The 15,057-nt window shown below is 38.7% G+C and overlaps 1 pseudogene; it reads right to left on the reverse strand.

The window, feature by feature from the left end:
* Positions 1-1,354: 1,354 nt before the first annotated feature.
* LOC133081847 (tRNA wybutosine-synthesizing protein 2 homolog) lies at positions 1,355-14,808 on the reverse strand (annotated as a pseudogene).
* Positions 14,809-15,057: the final 249 nt, after the last annotated feature.

Consider the following 15,057-nt stretch of genomic DNA (forward strand, 5'->3'; position numbering starts at 1 on the left):
TTCCAAAGAAGTTATACAAATGGCCAGCAAGCAAATGAAAAAATGTTCAACAGCATTATTAGAGAAATGCAAAACAAAACCACAAGGAGATACCACTTCACACCAACTAGGCTGGTCATAAGCAAAAAAACAAAGTAACAAGTGTTGATAAGGATGTGGAGGGGGACTTCCTTGGTGGCGCAGTGGTTAAGAACCCGCCTGCCAGTGCAGGGGACACAGGTTCGAGCCCTGGTCCGGGAAGATCCCACATGCCGCGGAGCAACTAAGCCCGTGCGTCACAACTACTGAGCCTGCGCTCTAGAGCCCGTGAGCCACAACTATTGAGCCCACGTGCCGCAACTACTAAAGCCCACGCACCTAGAACCCGTGCTCTGCAACAAGAGAAGCCGCCGCAATGAGAAGCCCGCGCACCGCAACGAAGAGTAGCCCCCGCTCGCCACAACTAGAGAAAGCCTGCGCGCAGCAACGAAGACCCAATGCAGCCAAAAATAAATAAATAAATAAATAATTTTAACAAAACACAACAAAACAAAACAAAACAAAAAAAGGATGTGGAGGAAATGGAAACTTTGTACATTGCTTGTGGGACTATAAAATGGTACAGCCACCCTGGAAAGCTTGGCACTGTCTCAAAAAGTTAAACACAGAATTACCATATGACCTAGCAATTCCACTCCTAGGTACATGCCCCAAAAGAACTGAAAACAGGTGTTCTAAATTTACCTAAAATGACTGATATTTGCATACTTCTGTGATTATACTAAATACCACTGAATTGTTCACTTTAAATGTGTGAATTGTATGTTATATGAATAATGTCTCAATATAGCTGTTATGTGCGTGCATGCACGTGCACACACACACACTCTCTCTCTCACATACATATGGAATGAAGTACTAATATGTGCTACTACATGAATGAACCTTAAAACATTATGCTAAGTAAAAGGAGCCAGTCACAAAGGACCACATATTATATGATTCTATTTATATGAAATATCCAGAATAGGCAAACAGAGACAAAATATACATTAGTGATTGCCCAGCGCTTGAGGGAATAGGGGATTGGGGTGCTTATAGCTAAAGGTTATAGGGTTTCTTTTGAGGTGACAAAAATATTCTAAAATTGACTGTGGTGATGGTTCTAGAACTCTGTGAGTATACTAAAAACCACTGAATTGTATACTTTAAGTGTGAATTATAGTTCAATAAAGCTGTTTTTTCTTTAAAAAAAATTAAAACATATCACTAGGAGACAAGGGGATTACAACTTGAGTTGAACTAATAAATTAAGGGAATCAACTATGGAAGCTTACTCACAGATGGAACCCTTGTGCCCCTGGATTCACCTCCTCTAGTCAATTAGAGGACAGGGGTGGCGGTTCATATCCAGAACTCTGTGATCCACATGGGCACCACAGGATTTTACTAGTTGAATATGCAAGATCTGTGTCTTCCATGGTTTACTGTGCTCTTGTTGGTAGAGAATGGCAACGTGAGTTTCTACAGATTGAGCCCACCTTTGCCACTGTGGTTCGGTGACTACCACCAGCATTTCCCTCACAGACACCCTAGTAGCTTTATATTTCCGCTTGTCATTGATAATTTGCTGAGGATACTAACAGTGCTGCTTCTCTTCTATGTCCCTGCTTCCAGGAAGCTAGATTCTTCTTCAGGAAAGGTTCCACATTTCAGTGGACATGCAAAATGCCTCCAGTGTCCTGGTGTAACATTTGGCAGGCAATGAACCAGCCTTCTTCAGAGCTAAGGACCAGCCCAAGAACTACCCTGTCAGCAATGTGCAACAGTTTCAGCTACAAGAGGTGTAAAGAAAATGAAATGAGGAACAACAGCAATACTTTCAAATAGGACATAGCCATACCACAGCAAGAGGGAAAATGACTATGAAGATTTTCTGAATTCTCTTTTCCACTTGTGTATTTTGAAAAGACGAAAAACAAAGAAACAAATGCTTCTCCACTTTATTTCGTAGGAAATAAGGAAGACTCATTTTTCATGAGTTTTCACTCCAACTTAACATTTCTCCCATCATTTTCCTCTCCAATTTCTTTTAGAGCAGGCAATCCACATCTTTAAACAGCATTAAAAATCTAAAGTCCCATAGTTTTATTTCAACCATTTTATTATCTTTCTGTACTAGTTCCAGACCTTGGCTGCTTACCCATCTCCTCCTTTACCCAATTACATGCAACTAACTATCTACATGTATCATTCAAATTCTATGAGTGAAATCATTCAATATAAGAACAGTACTTTGTATAGTGAGATGATGAAGGTGAACAACACACTTGGTCTTACTTTGGATATTTTCTGAAGTCACTGCCTGGTAGTATATGTGGAAAGTCACTCAAAAGATATATTTCCCCTGCACTCACCTTCCCGTTATCCTCAAAGTATATTTGGCACCGATCTGCTACTCCATTTATCTCTAGATTTTTTTCTCAGAGCAGGTAGAGCATGAGGATTCCAATCACAGGCATGGATGAAGGCAGCATCAGCATAAACTAGGAATGGTAATGTAAAATAGTCAATCTCTACAGGAAGATTAGACACTGGTTGAGATTATGGGTCCCAAGTGGGCAACCATAAATATAGGTTCAAAGCTCTAAGACTCAGAAATAGCAATCTCCTTGAAGGAACACCCAGCTGTGGACTGAGTTGGGAGTTAATTTCCTATAATCACAGCCAAGGGACTTAAGAAGGCAGAGACACTGACTACCTCAGATGTAAGAAGTCCCCTTATTCAAATTTGTCGATGACTATACTCTAGACCTATCTTTATCTTCTTCCTCATTATCAATAAGCAGATACTTAGTACTATATTGACCAGGGTACTTACATACATGTTCTTTAGGGAGAAGACAACATTAATACAAATATTTAGAAGATACATAGAAACACAACCAAACGTTGAATACTTTGAGTATTTATACCATACACATACCAAAGGCCAGTGCATTCTAGGTAATAACTGAACAGTAGTGTTCAAAAGACAGTAGATAGGGAGGTATTAGCACTCTTTACATTACTCTGGGCAGAGTTTAAAAGGTTATTTGAATGACAGTCTAGTGAAGGAAATGATGAGAAAACGTGTCAGGCATGGGAGTCATGGGAGAAGGTTCACGGGTATAAAAAATGTGGCAATCTAATAGGGGGTGCTGACATTCAGGAGGAGGACTTTAGACTTCATCCACGGTGAAACAGGAAGAGCCTTTAGGAGGAGAATCGCATGATCAAAAGGAAGACAATTTCTTCTTACATTTTAAAGAGCTTACCTGACAAGGGGACATTAAATTTGCCGGGAAGGTAATAAAGAATTTTTATTCTATTAACAAAAACAGATTTGGAGTTCACTGCACTTTAATAGGAATATACCATATTTGAACAACACAATTTTCTCATGGCCTTGAAGAAAAACACTGATTCAAGAGTTTCAAGAGTAGGCTGGACCTGAATAGGGGTCTGGGGAATAGGCTGCTACTTCAAGCCCATGGTCCCTAGAATCATCACCTGCATAGAGACCCCCCCACACCAGTGCTTCTCCAGTACAGGGCAATGACATCACTCACAGCTTCTCGGTGATATCTCAAATGAGAAGATGCACTGCGTCCCACCAAAATCATTCCTAGGGAAAGAAATATAACAAGAAGGAAGTTGAATAACAAAGGCATCAAATTTAAAAAGTGAGAGCTCACAGTTGTTCGTGACATTACAGTAGCTAGTTCAGACAAGAACTGAAACTAAGAATAATAGCTAAGATGTGAATGCTTACCATGTGCAAGGCACTGTGCAAAAGCTTGTGTTCTAAATCACTTAATCATCAGGACTTCCCTGGTGGTCCAGTGGTTAAGATTCTGTGCTTCCACTGCAGGGGGCGCAGGTTCGATCCCTGGTCGGGGAACTAAAATCCCACATGCTGCAGAGTGTGGTAAGTACATAAATACATAAATAAATAAATCACTTCATCATCATCCCAACAACCTCATGAGGTTATTATATCCACATTACAGATGAGGAAACTGAGGTTCACAGACACACAGCTAGAAAGTGACAGAGCTGGCATCTGAACCCAAGGTATCTCTTAGTTTGTGCTCTTAAATTGCCTCCAAATGGATAGTAAACTATCATTCAAGAGAATTGGATTATGACCCTTCCAGATTTCCCTTTTTCTTTTGCTCCTGTTAACCACCTCCTACACACACATACCCCTCCAAATGGGTTTCCACTTGTTCTATTACAGTCATCTAGATCTTTCATATTCTGGAAGACATTCTGATTTACTAAAAGGAACCAGGTCTCCTTGGAGAAATGGCTGGTTCTCCCATGGCTGTGGCAGGGAATATATAAAATGAGCAACCTGTAGTGCCAGAAAGTAAGGAAGTGCTCAAAGAACAAAACAATGGGGACATGCCAAAGGGATATAGGGTCCAACGTGAAAGAGTTTCTAATGAACAAAGCTGGAACAATTTGAGAAACAAAATAAATAATTCTTCCTTATAGAAGAATGCTAAATAATTTATGTAGATTCTCACCCTCCAGGAAGTGGAGCTTAATCTTCCCCAACCCTTCTTGAAAGTGGGCTGGACTTAGTGACTAACTTCCAAAGAATAGAGTATAGAAAGTGGGGAAAATAACTTTATGGAGGAAAAAGCTGGCAAAGGCTGGTCAGCTCATCAAAGCCTTGTTATGATATGATGAGAATGGTATTTTACCTTTGTGGTCTTCCTCCCAAACACCCATAACACCATTCTCATCATGAGGAAAAAAATTAGACAAATCCCAATTGAGGCACAGTCTACAAAATACCTGAATAGTACTCCTCAATACTGTCAAGGTCATCAAAACAAAGAAATTCTGAGAAACTGTCACAATCAACAGGAACCAAAGGAGACATGAGAACAATCTAACGTGGTGTCCTGGATTGGATCCTAGAACAGAAAAAGACATTAAGTAAAAACTAAGGAGATCCGAAAAAAGCATGGACTTCAGTTCATCAGTATGGGTTCACTGATCGTAGCAAACGTACCATACTAATGTAACATGTTGATAAAAGGGGTAACTGTGTGCGGGGCAGGGAGTGGGTGGATATGGGAACTCTCTGTACTATTTTTGCAACTTTCTGGTAAATCTAAAACTATCCTAAAATACAAAGTTTATTTTTTAAAAAATCACAAAACCTGGAAAAAGAAATAGAATCAAAGCCCAGCTTTTGTCCTCATTAATTGTGAACCTTGTATAAGTCACTATCTAAACACTGGTATCTCTGTTTATAAAACAGATAGAATACTGTTTATTTCAGTGACATCTGCAAGTTGGTAAACTAGGAAACTCCAGGCTCTCCTTCCCCCCACCCACATTAACATTTTTAAAAAATCAACTAGAAATTAGCAATAAATAACTTTACAGGAGATCTGGAAAACAGTCTATAGCAACCAAGTGAAAGCTTAATCAAGAAAAAGCCACACAGGAAACGGAAGGAAATTCCATGGTATTTTTACTTACTTGTACCCCACCTCTCCCAGAAGCACAGTCTGGGAGATGCAGTGGCCTGGCTGTCAATTCCCTCCCTCAAACTGGAAAGAGGAAGGCAGACCTTTTTTGCAATGTTCTAATCTGTCTAGGGGCTGCCTGAGGTACTGGTCTCTTAGAGTTCAGAAAGAGAAAAGCGGTATAGCTCGGATCTCAGGCTAGGAAAAGACAGGAAATGGTGGACACCGCTCGAGAAAGATGCAGAGGGACTACAGTCTCGCAGCATCTGGGGCAAGAGATTAGAGGTGGAGGAACACAACAGAACATCAATGGCCCCCAGAAGAAGCAGTGGTGAGAGTCTTTCGGAAATTAAGACACTTAAAAACAGATGCGTATTTAAGGGAATTGAAAAAGCACACACAGTGGCCTAGGCGAGATGTACGCCTAGAAAAGGTCCAAGAAGACTTTAAGCCTTCACATGAGGCTGATTCCAAGGCCCAGAGCAAGCCTTGCTAATTAGTAAATGTCTTCCCCAGCACACAGCCTACCTGCAAGGCTGTTTTTTTCAAATACCCAATTTTCAATTTAAAAAATCACAAAGCATACAAAGAAATAGGAAAATATGCCACATTCAAAGGAAGAAAATAAAGTGGCAGAAACTGTCCCTGAAAAAGCACAGGCACCAGAAGTACCAGACAAAGACTAAAACAATTATCTTAAATATGCTCAGAGAACTAAAGGAAAACACAAAGAACCAAAAGAATGAGGAAAGGAATACATTTGTTAAATGAGAATACCAACAAAGAAACAAAAATTATAAAAAGGAACAAAAAAGAAATTCTAGAGCTGAAAATATAGTAACTCAACTAAAATATTCACTAGAGGGGTTCAACAATAGACTGAAACAAGAAGAAACAATCAGTGAAGCTGAAGTTATCATTTGAAATTATCAAGTCTGAGGAGCAAAAAAGAATGAAGTGGACAGAGATTAAAAGACTAATGGGACATAATCAAGCAACATATGCATTATGAGAGTCCCAGAGGTTGAAAGAAAGAAAAGAAGAGCAGAGAGGTTATTTGAAGAAATAATGGCTGAAAACTTCTCAAATTTGAGGAAAAACATGGATTCACAAGTCCAAGAATCTCAATGAACTCTAAGTAAGATAAACTGAAAGAGGCCTACGCCAAGATACATTATAATCAAACTGTCAACAGCTATAGTGAGAATCTTGAAAGGAGCATGAAAAAGCTACTCTTACGTGCAAGGGATCTTCAATAAGATGATCAGCAAATTTCTCAGTGGAAACCTCAGAGGCCAGAAGAAGTGAGATAATAATATTTATAGGGCTGAAAGAATAAATGTCAACTGAGAATTCTGTATCTGGCAAAACTGTCCTTCAGAAATGAGGGAGAAATTAAGACACTCTCAGATAAATAATATTCAACATGAAAAGGAAGTTTTAGCCATAGAAATTAGGCAAGAATATTAAATAAAAGGCATCCAAATTGGAAAGGAAGAACTAAAATTACCTGTTTGCATATGACATGATCTCATATGGAGAACAGCCTAAATATTCCTCCCCCTGAAAAAACTCATTAGAACTAATAAATGAACTCAGCAAACTTGCAGAGTACAAAATAACAAAAGTAAACAAATGGGACCTAATTAAACTTAAAAGTTTTTGCACACAAATGAAACCATAAACAAAACAAAAAGAAAACCCTCAGAATGGGAGAAAATATTTGCAAACGAAGCAACCGACAAGGGATTAGTCTCCAAAATATACAAACAACTCATGAAGCTCAATATCAAAAAAACAAACAATCCAATCAAAAAATGGGCAGAGGATCTAAACAGACATTTCCCCAAAGAAGACATACAGATGGTTAAAAAGCACATGAAAAGATTCTCAACATCACTAATTATTAGAGAAATGCAAATCAAAACTAAAATGAGGTATTACTTCACACCGGTCAGAATGGCCATCATCAAAAAACCTACAAACAATAAATGCTGGAGAGGGTGTGGAGAAAAGGGAACCCTCCTACACTGTTGGTGGGAATGCAAACTGGTACATCCACTATGGAGAATGGTATAGGTTCCTCAAGAAACTAAAAACAGAGCTATCATTTGATCCAGCAATCCCACTCCTGGGCATATATCCAGAGAAAACCATAATTTGAAAAGTTACTTGCACCGCAATATTCATTGCAGCACTACTCACAATAGCCAGGACATGGAAGCAACCTAAATGTCCATCAAAAGAGGAATGAATAAAAAAGATATGGTATATATATACAGTGGATATTACTCAGCCATAAAAAAGAACAAAATAATGCCACTTGGAGCAACATGGATGGACCTAGAGATTCTCATACTGAGTGAAGTAACTCAGACAGAGAGACAAATATCATATGATACTGCTTATATGTGGAATCTAAAAAAAGGCTACACAATTATACTCCAATAAAAATGTTTAAAAAATTAATTAATTAAAATTAAAATTAAAAAAGCCTACAAATGAACTTATATACAAAACCAAAATAGAGTTACAGATGTAGAAAATAAACTTATGGTTACTGGGGGTTAAGGGGGGAGAAGAGATAAATTGGAAGATTGGGATTGACACATACACACTATATATATAAAAGGTAACGAATGAGCATCTACTGTACAGCACAGGGATCTCTACTCAACACTCTGTAATGGCCTATATGGGAAAAGAATCTAAAAAAGCGTGGATATATGTATTTGTATAACAGATTCACTTTGCTGTACACCTGAAACTAACACAACATTGTAAATCAATTATACCCCAATAAAAATTAAAAACAAAAACAAACAAAAACAAACCAAAAACCCCAAAATACTGGAATTCTAAATTTCATCAGAATTACTAAAACATATTTATATTTTCCCAAATATTAGAATCATATTGAAGGACCCACTTACAAATAATAACTCAGTTCATTTCTGAACTTAGGTAATGTTTCTGTAGTAATGTTTTTACACATTTTTAATTAAAATATATATATATTTAAGGTATAAAAAAAATAACATACAAAAGCCAGTTGCATTTCTATACACTAAGAATGAACAATCTGTATAGGAAATTAAGAAAACAATTCCATTTATAATAGCATCAAAAAGAGTAAGTAAAGGAACAAAACCAAAAATAAACAAGTGGACTACATCAAACCAAAAAGCTTCTGTACAGCAAAGGAAATCATCAACAAAATGAAAAGGTAACCTACCGCATGGGAGAAAACATTTGCAGATCATATATCTGATAAGGGGTTAATATCCAAAATATATAAAGAACTCATAACAATCAAAAGGGAAAAAAGCAAACAATCCGACTAAAAAATGGGCAGAGGATCTGAACGGACTTTCTTCCAAAGAAGACATACACATGGTCAACATACATGAAAAGGTGCTCAACACAACTAGTCTTCTGGGAAATGCAAATCAAAAACCACAGTGAGATATCACCTCACATCTGTCGGAATGGCTATTATCAAAAAGACAAGAGATAACAAGTGTTGGTGAGGGTGTGGAGAAAAGGGAACTGTTGTGCACTGTTGATGGAAATGTAAATTGGTACAGCCACTATGGAAAACAGTATGGAGTTTCCTCAAAAAATTAAAAATAGAATTACTACATGATCTAGCAATTCCACTTTTGGGTATTTATCTGAAGGAAACAAAAACACTAACTTTAAAAAATATATGCACCCCAATATTCATTGCAGCATTATTTACAATAGCCAAGATATGGAAGCAACCTAAGTGTCCATGGATGGATGAATGGATAAAGAAAATGTAGTATACATATACAGTGGAATATTATTCAGCCATAAAAAGTAAATCTTGCCATTTGTGACAACACGGATGGACCTTGAAGGCACTACGCTAAGTGACGTAAGTCAGAGAAATACCATATGAGCTCTCTTACATGTGGAGTCCTAAAAAAAAAAACAACAAAACTCATAGTTAGAACAGACTGGTGGTTGCCAGAGGGTGAAGGTGGTCAAAAGATACAAACTTCCAGTTATAAAATAAATATGACCTGGGATGTAATGTAAAGCATGGTGAATATAGTTAGTAATACTGCATTGTGTACCTGAAAGTTGCTAAGAGAGTAGATATTAAAAGTTCTCATCACAAGACAAGAAAGTTGTAATTATGTGTGGTGATGACTGTTAACTAGACTTACTGTGGTGATCATTTTGCAATATATACAAATATTGAATCATTATGTTGTACACCTGAAAATAATATAACGTTACATGTCAAATATATATACATATATATATATATCGAACAATAAAATACTCAGGACTAAACTTAACCAAGAAGGTGAAAGACTTTTATGCTGAAAATTACAAAAGGTTACTGAAAGAAATTAAGGAATACACAAATAGAAAGACATTCATGTTCATGAGTTGGAAGATTCAATATTGTTATGATGTCAATACCACCAAAAGCAATCTACAAATTCAAAGCAATCCCTATTAAAATCGCAATGACATTTTGGAAGAAAGTTTTTTAAAAAATCTATCCTAGAATTCACATGGAATCCCAAGGGATTTTGAAGTTACAACAATCTTGAAAAAGAACAAAGTTGGAGGTCTCACACTTCCTGATTTCAAAACTTACTACAAATCTATTGTACGATAATCAAAACAGTGTGGCACTGGCAATAAGACAGACATATAGATCAATGGAATAGAATAGGGAGTCCAGAAATAAACGCTCACATATATGGTCAATGGTCAAATGATTTTCAACAAGGGTGTCAAGACCATTCAATGGGGAAAGGGCAGTCTTTTGAACAAATGGCCCTGGGAATACTGGATATCCACATGCTAAAGGATGAAGTTGGACCTTTACCTTAAACCATATACAAAAATTAACTCAAACTGGACCAAAGATCTAAACGTAAGAGCTAAACCTATAAAACTCTCAGAAGAAAACATAGGAGAAAAGTTTCATGACACTGGTTTTGGCAAAGATTTCTTGGAAATGATACCAAATGCACAGGCAACAAATAAAAAAATAGATAAGATGAACTCCATCAAAATTTAAAACTTTTGTGTATCCAAAGGACACTACCAACAGAGTAAAAAGACAACCCACAGAATGGGAAAAATATTTGGAAATCATGTATCTGATATGGGATTAGGATCTAGAATATATTTTTTTTTCTTTTTTTTTGGCCATGCTGCATGCGGGATCTTCCCCAACCAGGGATCAAACCCGTGCCCCCTGCAGTGGAAGTGCAGAGTCTTAACCACTGGACCGCCAGGGAAGTCCCCAGAATATATTTTTAAAAACTCCTACAACTCAACAACAACAAAAAAACCAAACAACCAGATTAAAAAATGAGGAAAGGACTTAAATAGATATTTCTCCAAAGATCTACAAATGGCCAATAAGCACATGAAAAGACATTCAACCTCATTAATCCTTAGGTGTTAGATAACAGAAAATATATATATTTGGTTATGTCCCTGGTTCCTGGCACAGAGCTCCTAAAACCTTTTCCTAAGAGCACTAGGAGCATCTCTTGTTCTAATATTTGTTCTTGGACCCCATCCCTTACACAGGACTCCTAAAAGCCTCATAAATTCCTAAATGATAAGAGCACTAGCAGCATCTTTTGTTCTAATGAGGCAACTCTGGGTGAGCTCCTGGATGGGGGCTGGTCACCAGAATAACCAAGCCATGATCAGAAGCTTGGAATTTTTGGCTCTGCCCCCTCCCCCTCCTCCAGAGAGGGGAGAGAAGCTGGAAATGGAGTAATAATTGATCATGCCTATGTGATAAAGCCTTCATAAAAATCCCCAAAGTAGGGGGTTCAAAGAGCTTCCAGGTGGATGAACACATCCACATACCAGGAGAATGATGCACCCCCAACTCTTCAGAGACAGAAGCTCCTGCACTTGGGACCCTTGAAGAACTCACCCTATATATCTCTTCAAATGGCTGTTCAACTGTATCCTTTGTCATATCCTTTAGTAAACTGATAAAAGTAACTGTTCTCCCGAGTTCTATGAGCCACTCTAGCAAATTAACTGAACCCAAGGAGGGAGTCGTTGGAACCTCTGATTTATAGCCAATTGGTCAAAAACACAGGTGATAACCTGGGCTTGCGACTGGCGTAAGTGGGGGTGGAAAGCAGTCTTGTGGGACTGAGCCCTTAACCTGTGAATTTGATGCTATCTCCAGGTAGATAGTGCCAGAATTGAGTTAAACTGTACGACACCCAGCTGGTGTCGCAGAGAATTGCTTGTTGTGGGGAAAATCCCCCACCACACATTTGGTGACCAGAATTGTCAAAAGTAAAGTGTTCTATGTGAAAGTAAAGGAGACACACAGGAGAGGAGAACAGTAGGTTTTTCCAGTATAGTACAGAAATGCAAATCAAAATCACAATGTAATACCACTTCATACTTTTTAGGGTGGTTATTATCAAAAAAACAAAAAACAAACCAGAAAATAACAAATGTTGGTGAGGATGAAATGGGAACCCCTGTGCATTCCTGGTGGGAATGTAAAATGGTGCAGCCACTGTGGAAAACAGTATGATGGTTTCTCAAAAAATTAAACATAGAATTACCACACGATCTAGCAATTCCACTTCTGAGTATATATCCAAAAGAATTAAAAGCAGGGACTCAAACAGATATTTGTACACCCATGTTCATAGCAGCATTATTCACAATAGTCAAAAGGTGGAAGCAACCCAAGTGTTCATCAACGCATGAATGGATAAACAAAATGTGGTATATACACACAATGGAATATTATTCAGCCTTAAAAAGGAAGGAAATTCTGATACATGCTACAACATAAATGAACCTTGAAGACATTACGCTAAGTGAAATAAACAAATCACAAAAAGAAAAAGTGTTAACGATTCCACTTATATGAGGTATGTAGCATAGTCAAATTCATAGAGACAAAGTAGAATGGTGGTTGCCAGGGGCTGGGGGGGAGGAGAGAATGGGGAATTAGTGTTTGATGGGTATGGAGTTTCAGTTTGTGAAAATACGAAAGTTCTGGAGATGGATAGTGATGACAGTTGCACAATGTGAATATTCTTAATGCCACCGAACTATGCACTTAAAAATGGTTAAAACTGTAAATTTTGTTATGTATATTTTACCACAATAAAAAAGATAGCATACTAAAACCATCTCCCAGGTTTTGTGAGAATCAAGTGAGATCTATGTAAAAAAGCTTTGTAATCTATATGGCCCTTCACAAATATTAGCTCTTTTTAATCACCACCCCAGCCTGATGCCATTATCCACATGCTTAACCGAGCCATGCTCACCTAGCAGCATACTGTTGGGGTTTAAGTGCTATCCAGTGATATCCACCTTCATTTTGCTAGGCCCTGAATTCCACGTGCCAAGGCAATGGTCTCCCAGAGTTCTGGTTCTGAAATAGAACAAGCCCCCAAATAGACAAAAGTTTCAGACAAGCCTGGTGGTTCCTAGAGAAAAAATTCAAAAGACTTCCTCCTCTTACTCAGTTTTCCCCAATGCTTGGTTTGGAAACAGTCCTCATTCAGCAACAAGAAGTCAGCATGCCACTGCCAAGAACAAAGGAAATCCTCCAATTCAACTGACCACCCAACTCCCTGGCCTGCTACCAAGCAACATATTTAATGAGGCAGCCTTTGAGCAGGTGAACAATCCTGAACCTCCTTTGAAGGAACAGGATTCTGGGAAAGGAATACAGGAAATATATTCACTGAGCATGAATTGAGAACAGAAGTAGTTACATAAGAAATAAAAAACGAAAATGCTAAAGCTGAAAGACCAGAACAACCAGCTTTGATGGGTTAGACAATTATCTGTAGACTAGCCTCAAAGCTGAACCCTCAAACATTCTCAGAAAGTATAAATATTGGTGCAGAACCAGTGTGATAATGCAGTAGTGCAAAACCTAGGAATGATGTTTCTTTCTGGAAAGCTAGCCAATTGGTACGTATAGCCAGATACTGACCAGGATCTGTGTCAACATTCACGTGCTCTCTGAGGGCCCCAAGTTACCTTATATCTTGCAGGCACCACTGAGGATTCCTCCTAACTTGGGTAATGCTACAGTTCTCTTTGGAATCTTTTTTGTGAAATGTTGTCTATCCATAGGTTTCTGCCTTTCAAAGGGAGATTTCATTCCATGACTGTCTGAGGAAATTTAAATGTGGACCAAACATAAGCAGCACTTACTCCAGCCTTGGAAGTATGACCTTTTATGGCCAGGAGAAATAACCCAAGTCTCTGTGCCCTCACAATCTTGAATGTCTTTGCTTGCTTCACTGGTACCTTATCCAATATTCTTAGTGCCATTAACAAAACTGGGTAAGAATTCAGGACTTTACCACAAAACTTTCTGCCAATGCCCCACAAATCTTGCCTGTGGTTTCCTAAATTCTTTGATTCTCCACTACATACCCTTTCTCTTCTGCTCAAAGCCCCCAAATAACACTTAGTCCCATTTGTGTAGTAATGCATCTTTCCTAGTTTTTCCCCTACCTCTTCATACAGCACCTATTTCCTTGTGTTAACTGAGGTTCAGTCATAATACCTACAACAGCATCAGACAACACCTTCTGTCTTCATTTTGCTACAACCGGGAGGCAAAAGGAATGTGTCACTCTGGGAGCGTAGCAATTAAGGGAAAAGACCCTCATGGACAACAGCAATGAGACATGGGGTCACAGGCACATGGTCTATAACTGAAACACAAATATAAAAAACCAAAAGCTTAGGAAATACCCCTTGTACACATGTCTTCTTTTATAACCAGTAGGGGTGGTTGATGAAGTGATAGAACCAACAGTCCATTCTCCACAAATGGCTGATGGCAGAACAAGCCCTGGCTAAGCGCCTCAACCTATTCTTCGGTGGTTCATTATTATGAGACAGTGATCCACCACCACCAGGCCCTATGCTCTAAGTTCTTTTCCAAAAACGGTTTAAAAAAAAAAAAGTTACGCCATTAAAAATTCTGAGTTATACTGGTAGGCAGTAGATACAGCACTTAAACATGCAGCCTCTGGAGCCAAAGCAACCCGAGTTAAAATCATGTCTTAGCTGCTTCCTGCGTACAACTGGTCAAAGATATTTTCTGTTCCGAAGTTTTCTGATACCCTGCCTGCCAACGTCCTCCGCCGCCCCGCCCCCTCACCACCACGAAACACTTGGAGCCCCGAGGCTGCACGAGAGCAGGTAGGGGTCTCTTCTGCGTTTACCTCCCCATCTCCTCAGCTATGTAGGCGCCTTGACGTTGAGCGCCCCTCATTCTCTAAGCTGCCGCGACTGTCTTTCCTCATGTCGCCCCGAAGGTTCACAGCTTTTGCAAAAGAAAAAAACGCACGCCGCTGGGGCGGGGCCAAGCGTTTCCCTCCCGTAACAGGGCGGAACTAAAATGAAAATGCCATGGTTGTTTATCATATGACTTCCCTGTTACCATGGTAAAGCCGCCGCCGCCTCATTATTGTGGTCGACAATTACTTGCGTTAGCCTAAGAAAAAAATGAGTAATAAGAAAT

This window comes from Eubalaena glacialis, chromosome X (assembly GCF_028564815.1).
Source record: "Eubalaena glacialis isolate mEubGla1 chromosome X, mEubGla1.1.hap2.+ XY, whole genome shotgun sequence".
In the NCBI taxonomy this organism is placed as follows: Eukaryota; Metazoa; Chordata; class Mammalia; order Artiodactyla; family Balaenidae; genus Eubalaena; species Eubalaena glacialis.